General features: G+C 41.1%; 1 long non-coding RNA gene across 1 annotated transcript; it reads right to left on the bottom strand.

Moving 5' to 3' along the window:
- Positions 1-460: 460 nt before the first annotated feature.
- LOC143270990 (uncharacterized) lies at positions 461-7302 on the bottom strand. Its single transcript, XR_013048228.1, has 3 exons — positions 7142-7302; positions 6010-6146; positions 461-927 (listed from the first exon to the last, which is right to left on the bottom strand). It is a non-coding gene; the product is annotated as an uncharacterized LOC143270990 (long non-coding RNA).
- Positions 7303-8362: the final 1060 nt, after the last annotated feature.

Consider the following 8362-nt stretch of genomic DNA (forward strand, 5'->3'; position numbering starts at 1 on the left):
ACATCTATATCTGTTTCTTGTGTCTTTCCTTGGTCTCTTTTCCTTTTGTGTGTTTGTATTATCCTATTCTGATGTGTTACTTTCTTGCTTTGTATTATTATATTATATATTTTATTATTATTCCTTAAAAGCCTGTTTGTTTTCTTTCTTTTTTATTAATTAAATTTATTTATTTTTCATCCTGACCACAGTTTCCCCTCCCTCCTCTCCTCCTATTCCCTCCCTCCACCTCCTCTCTGCCCACCCCACAATCTACTTCTCTCTTTTTTTTTTTTTTTTTTTTTTTTTTTTTTTTTTTTTTAGTTTTTCGAGACAGAGTTTCTCTATGTAGCTTTGCGCCTTTCCTGGAACTCACTTGGTAGCCCAGGCTGGCCTCGAACTCACAGAGATCCACCTGCCTCTGCCTCCCAAGTGCTGGGATTAAAGGCGTGCGCCACCACCACCCGGCAATCTACTTCTCTTCCATTTCTGTTCAGAAAGGGCAGGCCTCCCATGGATATCAGCAAAGCATGGCATATCAAGTTGAAGTAAGACTGAGCACTTCCCCCTTGGATTAAAGCTGGGCAAGGCAACCCAGTATGAGGAGGAGGTTCCCAAAAACCAGCCAAAGCATTAGTAACAGCCCCTGCTCCCACTATTAGGAGTCCTGCAAGTAGACCAAACTACATATATGTAGAGTGCCTAGGTCACTCCCATGAAGGCTCCCTGGTTGTCAATTCAGTCTCTGTGAACCCCTATAAGCCCAGGTTAGTTGATTCTGTGGGTTTTCTTGTGGTGTCCTTGATCCATCTGGCGCGTACAATCCTTCCTCCCTCTCTTCAGCACAATTCCCTGAGCTCCAACTAATGTTTGGCTGTAGATCTCTGCATCTGTTTCCATCAGTTGCTGGATAAATCCTCTCTGATGACAATTGAGGTAGGCATCAGTCTATAAGTATAGCAGAATGTTGTTAGGCATCATTACATTGACTTTTTTTTTCTCTAATCATGTTTGATTCTATCCTTGGTCTCTAAGCCATCCAGCCTCTCTGGGTCCTGGCACTCCAGGCAATGTCAGGGGTGGGCTCCTTCTCGTGGCATGGGTCTCAGGCTGGACCAGTCATGCCTATTTGTTTTCTACTGAGGAACAGAAAGTGGGTGGATCAAAGTGGGAGGAGAGGTGGGGAGGAACTGGGAGGAGTAGAGGGAGGAGAAATCATATTCAGGATATATTATATGAGATAAGAATCTCTTTTCAATAAAAGGAAAAAATAAATGGAACACTATGAGATCTTAAAAAATAATAAATCCCATTCTCTGGTATGAAAGCAGACTTCAGAGTAGATACTTAGGTATGGAATTGTTAGGCTCAGGACATGGAAACTGGCAGCATTGCTGAGCACTGCTCCATGACTTCTCAAAGAGGTTTTACCAATTCACAGTTCCATGCATTATGTGAGAGTCCCCCTTTCCCCATGTTCCATGTCCTCAACACTTGCTAATGTCAAACTTTAAAGTTGTTGACAAGCCAATGGGTGTGAAATGACATTTCAATGTTTTCATTTGCAATTCCCTGTTTACAAATGAGGGAGATAGGAACATACTTTCTTTCTTCATTGGCTATTTGGCTTTCCTCTTTTTTAAGTTGGCCATTGCTTTCTTTGTCAGTGCTTTTGTTGGTTCACGTCTAGGAATTCTTTGTATGTTATAGGTACTAATCCGTTGGGCTGTGACCCATCTGGTGTCTTTATTCCACTCAATTGCAGTTTTAAATTGATGTGATTATTTGGTGATTGCCTTATTTTCCTCTTAGACTATTAAGTGCACGAGAAAAGGGACTGTCCCTTGCAATAAATGCAGTATTTAATACATACCGGGAGGTCAATAAATGTTTCTGACTGAAAGAAAGGCTACATATAAAAGTAAAATTACTTAGTCAAAATTAACACATCTACTACCCAAAATAAGAACTGAAGTTGACAAGTTTTTTTTAAAGGTCTCCCAGGAAAGTATTATTTTGACCTGTTTACCAAGAAGTGTCTAGTTTTTAGGAATCAAATTGTGTCTCGTAAACCAGTGGATTGCTCCTATCTGCAACCTCAGCAATCAGGAGGCAGACAAGAATTATTACCATGAGTTTAAGGCCAGCCAGGGCTACCTGCTGTGTTGCAGACTAGCCTGGCCTACAGAATGAGACTGTCCCTTCTTCCCTGCCAAATGTCTTATACCTAGAAGATGAGAAGACTATGAAAGCTCCCAAAAACTATGGGATTGCTGTACCATAGTAATGGGCATAGAAAACAAATGGAAGAAAACAAACAGCTTGATTTGTGTTTTCTTGACCTGGAGAAGCAGAAGCTAATAGAAACCACACAGAGCATGTCTGAATAATAAGGATCATTTAAAACAGAGATTTTGATGGTTTTCACAATCTTTCTATGAGTTATTGGCCTAGGGGCTTTATGGCACACACCTGTATTCCATGCCACCTGGGAGACTAAGGCAGAGGATCAGATTATCAAGTCCGTCCTTGGGTACATGACAAATTTGATGCCAGCCTGGGCTACATGAGACCCACTCTCAAAAAAATATTATCTCACTTAGTAAGGTATTTCATCATTTCCATCAATGATTCTGAAAAGGTCATTTTTGAAAAAAACATTTCATTCTGGCTAGATAAAATCCTATCCTGCCTATTTACTACATTTTCATTATCAGTTGATGGGCCTCTAAGCTGATTCCATTTCTTTGTTATGAAGACAGCACCATAAAAACACATGTGCTACAAGGATGACCCCACCTTGGACTACTGGCAGTGGTCCAGAGGGTGCCTGGACTGGTCTACTCTGGTGACCGATCTAGTGAATACCCTAACTGTCATCATAGAGCCTTTGTCCAGTGACTGATGGAGGCAGATGCAGAGATCCATGGCCAGGCACCAGGCTAAGCTCCAGGAATCCAATCGATGAGAGAGAGGAGGGATTCTGCAGGCGGGGGATGTCGAGATCATGATGGGAAGACATGCAGAGATGACCAGCCACACTAGAGGAAGCCCACGAACTGTAGACTAGTGGCTGTGGAGGCCCCATGGGGCTGGACTAGGCCCTCTGGATACGGAAGATGGTTGTTTGGCTCGAACTGTTTGGGGGGCACCCAGGCAGGGGGATCAGGATCTGTCCCTGATGCATGGGTAGGCTTTTGGGAATCCAGTGCCTGTGGTGTGATGCCTTGTACACAGCCTTAGTGCAGTGGGAAGGGGCTTGGACCTGCCTAGGCTCAGTGTGCTGGGCTCTGCTGACTCCCCATGGGAGACCTCGATTTGGGGGATGTGGGGATGTGGGGTGGCTGGGGAAAGAAGGCTGGGGGGTGGGAGGAGGGAGGAGGTGGGATCTGTGGGTGGTATGTAGAGTGAGTAGAAAATTTCTTAATAAAGAAAAAAACGCATGTGCTAGTATATCTGTGACAGGATATACAGTCTTTTATTATATGCTTAGGAGTGTTAGAGTGAGGTACTATGAAAATCCCATTTTCATTTTTTAAGAAATCTCGACATTTATTTCCATATGCTATATCAGTTTATATGCCCACCAACAGCCAATAAATGCTCAGAAAATCAAACACAGCATGATTTCTCACATATGCATATCCTAGCTTGTACTTTTGTATATATATGAATGTGGGAATGAGTGTGAATAGAGACCAGGAAACTAGAAGAGACACCTGAAAGGGAAAAGAAGAGGTTTTAAGTGGAGATGGGGAGGATAATAGAATACATGAAATATAAAAGTGGAAGAGAGAGTATTAGGGGTGGAATGGTACAAATGGAGACTGGAGACATAGGGATATGGGGAGAGATGGAGGGTGAATCAACTAATCTATCTATCTATCTATCTATCTATCTATCTATCTATCTATCTATCTATCTATATTATATATATATATATATAATGTCATAAGTATCTTACTGTATACAATAATTAAAAAGAAATTTTAAAACAAAAATACAAACAATGATATCAGTGTGTGGTAGTTTAATCACAAAAAATATTTAGTAATACTGCAATAAGGTTTATATCTATTTAATAAATGATACCATTATATATTTCATCCAGGGCATATAGGAAAAAGCATACTCTAAATGTCTAGACAATTAATGGACAAATTAATTTGTTATCAATGAGATTGATTTACTAGCTGGGTGTAGTGGGACACTTCTCTCTTTTTTTTCCTTTCTTTCTTTTTTTCCTTTTTTTTTTCCCGAGACAGGATTTCTCTGTGTAGCCCTGGCTGTCCTGGAATTTGCTTTGTAGACCAGGCTGGCCTTGAACTCACAGAGATCTGCTTGCCTCTGTCTCCCAAGTGTTGGAATTAAAGGCATGCACCACCACTGCCCAGAAGTGGCACATTTCTAATAGCAGTGTTTAGGAGGCTGAAGTAAGAGTGTGTTGAATTCCAGGACAAGGGCTTCATAGCAAGTTCCAGATCATACTGAGCTATATAGAAAAATACTCCTCAACACACACACACAGAGAGAGAGAGAGAGAGAGAGAGAGAGAGAGAGAGAGAGAGAGAGAGAGAGAGAGAGAGAGAGAGAGAGATCATGAGACTACCCTGGGCTACTAAGAGTTCTAGGGCAGCCTGGGTACCTTAGAGAGACCCTGTCTCACAAAACCAAAAAAAAAAAAAAGAAAAGAAAAAGAAAAAGAAAAGAAAAGAAGAAAAGAAAGAAAGACAGAAAGAAAAGAACAAAGAAAAATGTGGCTAAACTAAGGAATGTGCAGACTTTGGATTCTCTATCTGAAAACAGCTCCTCCCACCATGTGCTCTGCCTCTAATCTCTGTCTCAACTTTCCTTCATGCTTTCTTCTTAGGTGTTCCCATTACACAGCATTCTTGTGGATGAAAACTTTGTATCTCAAGCCTTAGCGTTTGCTACTTGACTGCACTGTTTTTATCTGATACTCAGCATGTCCTGTACTGCCCAATCTTCTTTAGTTGCAGCTGCCAAGAACATTATGTGTTTAAGGCTTTGTGAACAGATGATTTCTTTTTTTTTTTTCCTTTTGGTTTCTTTGAGACAGGGTTTCTCTGTGTAGTTTTGGTGCCTGTCCTGGATCTCACTCTGTAGACCAGGCTGGCCTCAAACTCACAGAGATCCGCCTGGCTCTGCCTCTGGAGTGCTAGGATTAAAGGCATGCGCCACCATCGCCCGGACGATGATTTCCTAATCACTACAAAAATTTACCTTGTAATGTAAGCATTCCTAGTCTCCAAGTTTCTAGTCCCTCTATTTCAACATCCTTTCTGTTCTGTAATACTCTTTGAAGTGTGTGTGTGTGTGTGTATGTTGTAAGCATTCCTAGTCTCCAAATTTCTAATCATCCTCTTTCAATATTTCAGTGTTCTTTCTGTTCTGGATTACTCCTTGATACTTGTGCATGCATGTGTGCATTGCCGTGCTGCTGAAATAATGAAATAGGACACTGCTGGAGGTAAATTTATCTAAAGCAAACTTTTCTCAGGTTGTATAACAAGCCCCAAGTCACAGGCCTCAAACAATATCTAACACTGGCTTTAAACAATGAATAGGACCATTAGAATGCACACCAGCTAAATATGAGCCCAACTTAAGTGCAAGAACAAGGAAAAATGTGCTGTTGAGCTCCTGGAAACCAAGAAACTTCAGTTGGTCAGTGTGTCACTTCCAGAGCCAAATGGGGCCAATAAATCTCTGTCTAACATGTGTGAGCAGGGGGAGAGGGGAATAGTGCTCCAGATGAGTCCCCAAGAGAATCCTCCAACACATGGTTATTGGGATACACTTGGAATTTGGTCCATTTGCTAGTTTTGTTCTTCTGCATTGCTACTAAAACTCATACATTGCCAGTGGGTAATGCTCCTCTGAGTTAGACTGCTCTGAGGTACTATTGTATAACGCAAATTCAATTTTAAATACAACTAACATTGCTGAAAACCTAACAACTAACATGTTGTCTTCCTTATGACACATGAGCTGATAGTCACAACTTACCTCCCACTCTGCCCCTAGTTGTATCATCTTAAGTTCCGTGATTCTTCCAGAGCTGTTTCATCGTCTTTTATAGAAGCAATTAAATCAATACGGTTGTCTCCATAAAAATCAGTCATGTGTGAATTTCAAGGAAACTTCTGCAAAAGAATTGTAAGGCAAACTAATGCTATGATATATGAAGTTGTGCTTAAAGGAAGTATGAAAAAGCTCTATGGTAGTAACTTATGTAGGTTTGTACAAGAAGGAAATAAAGGCATAGTGCAGATGGGAGGAAAGGAATATAAAGCCCCCCAAAATCATTAGGTAGTCTGAGATTATTTGTGACCCACTAGTGTGTATGTATATAGACTAGAAATTTAGCATGGACCCTCTATAATCTGGTGAAACCCTTACATCATCGGTTTGCTTTTACTTCCTTAGTCTCTACTAAAGCAGCGTTTTTCATAAGGCCTTTTGGGTTAGGCACTGCTTGTTATCTCATCTTTTCCTTTTAAAACACGAAGTTTGAAATGGTCACTACTTAAAGATGTTAGAGTAAGGACAAAGCACAAGGGAAGAACCCAAAAAGCAATGCTGTATGTCAAAGAAGGGAATGGTCAATGAGAATGCACTACTAGTGAGAATAAACAAAAAAGAATGGGATTATACAGAGGAGGCCCCAAACTTAGACTGCTAAAACAAGGAGATGTCAGAAGTGTATCCTAACACCCTAAAACCAATATAATCTCCTTATTGTTAATCTATTCTAAGATGCATGTATATACAACAACACTCATATGTGTGAGGAAATACAGATATTACTGTCCTCAGAAGCAAAGCACAGCAATCATAAAGCTGTGGGAATGCAAACGTGGAACTTCCACTGCCTCCCTGGGAGTCAGTCAGAGTCAGGAGTGTGCACATGCCTAGTCGGCCAGAGCATTTATGATTTCTCACCACAGCAAGTGCCTTTCTCCCTGAGTAAGAACATGAAAGATCATGTTTCTACTGAGGAAATCACACTCCTGCTGAAGAGCCAATTCTCCCTGGCCCCTGCTGCTACAGTTCTTGAAATCATTGACAGAAGAGGTAAATAGTGGGAGAGACAGACAGAGATGGGGAAAGAAGGACTGTAGTAAACCAGAAATAATACCTTTTCTCTTTCAGCCACCTTCCAATCTCTTAATGATTAAATCTCCCATTGAAATAATCTTATATAGAGCTGGCAAGGGAATCTGGGCAAGACAGTCTTTGTCACTTTTCACATAGGATACAAGAAAAAAATGGGAAGCATCAGAAACTAGCAGCAGCCATCGGTCTGGAGTCCTTCTGCTCAAGTCTGATAGAAATCATGAGTAGGCGAGGACAAACTCTTCTAGTGTTGGCAGTCCCAGGCCTTTGAGTACACAAGGCCTAATTACTTACAGCTCCAAGCAAGGAGATCCAGGGGCCTGTTGTCCTAGGTTTTAGCAGGCGGTGATTTATGGCTCCAGGCAAGAAAGTTGGAGGTTTATTGCTCTGGGCTTTAACCACAGGAACCCTAGCATTTGGCAACAACTTTAACCCTCAAGTTCTAGCAGCAGTGAGCCAGTAGTAGCAGCAGAAAGCAGCAAACAGTGTTTGCTATGATTATAGCTCCTGAATGGGTCTGAGATATTGGAACCTTCACCCCTTAGAGCAGTGGTTCTCAACTTTCTAATGCTGTGACCCTTTAATACAGTTCCTCATGTGGTGGTGACTCCCAACCATAAAATAAATTATTTTCATTGCTACTTCACAACTATAATTTTGCTAGTTTGAATATTGTAATGTAAATATCTGATATGCAGGATATCTGATGTGCAAACCCCTCAAGGGTCATGGCCCGCAAGTTATGAACCTTTGTCTTACTTATAGTGACTAGTATTGCAGCTCTTAAGCCTACAGTGTCTCAGCTCCCTGGCTTGTGATGCTTCGCCACTCCATGGAATTCTTCCAGAGATCAGGCACCATAGTTACCTTATCTTTGGCTCTTTACAGTCTTCTGTATTGATTAATTTCTTCACTGCTGAGACCAAAATACCTGGTAAGAAGCAACTTTAAGATGGAAGGCTTTATTTTTAGCTCATACTTCTAGAGGATAAGGTTCATTCTGGTAGTGGAACCGTACTGGCAGTAATGGAAAGCAACTGATCAAATTGTGTTCACAGGAAACACAGAAATATGAATACTAATGTTCAGCTCCCTTTTTTCCCTTTTTATTCAATCTGGGACCCAAGCCCATGGAATCATCTACATTAAAGGTAGAAAGCCTTTCTCTCTTCAAGGAAACTTCTGGAAATACTCTCAAAGACTTATAGGTGTGTTTCACGATGATTAAAAACCTCATTAAGGG

The sequence above is a fragment of the Peromyscus maniculatus genome, chromosome X (genome assembly GCF_049852395.1).
Source record: "Peromyscus maniculatus bairdii isolate BWxNUB_F1_BW_parent chromosome X, HU_Pman_BW_mat_3.1, whole genome shotgun sequence".
NCBI classification, from domain to species: Eukaryota; Metazoa; Chordata; class Mammalia; order Rodentia; family Cricetidae; genus Peromyscus; species Peromyscus maniculatus.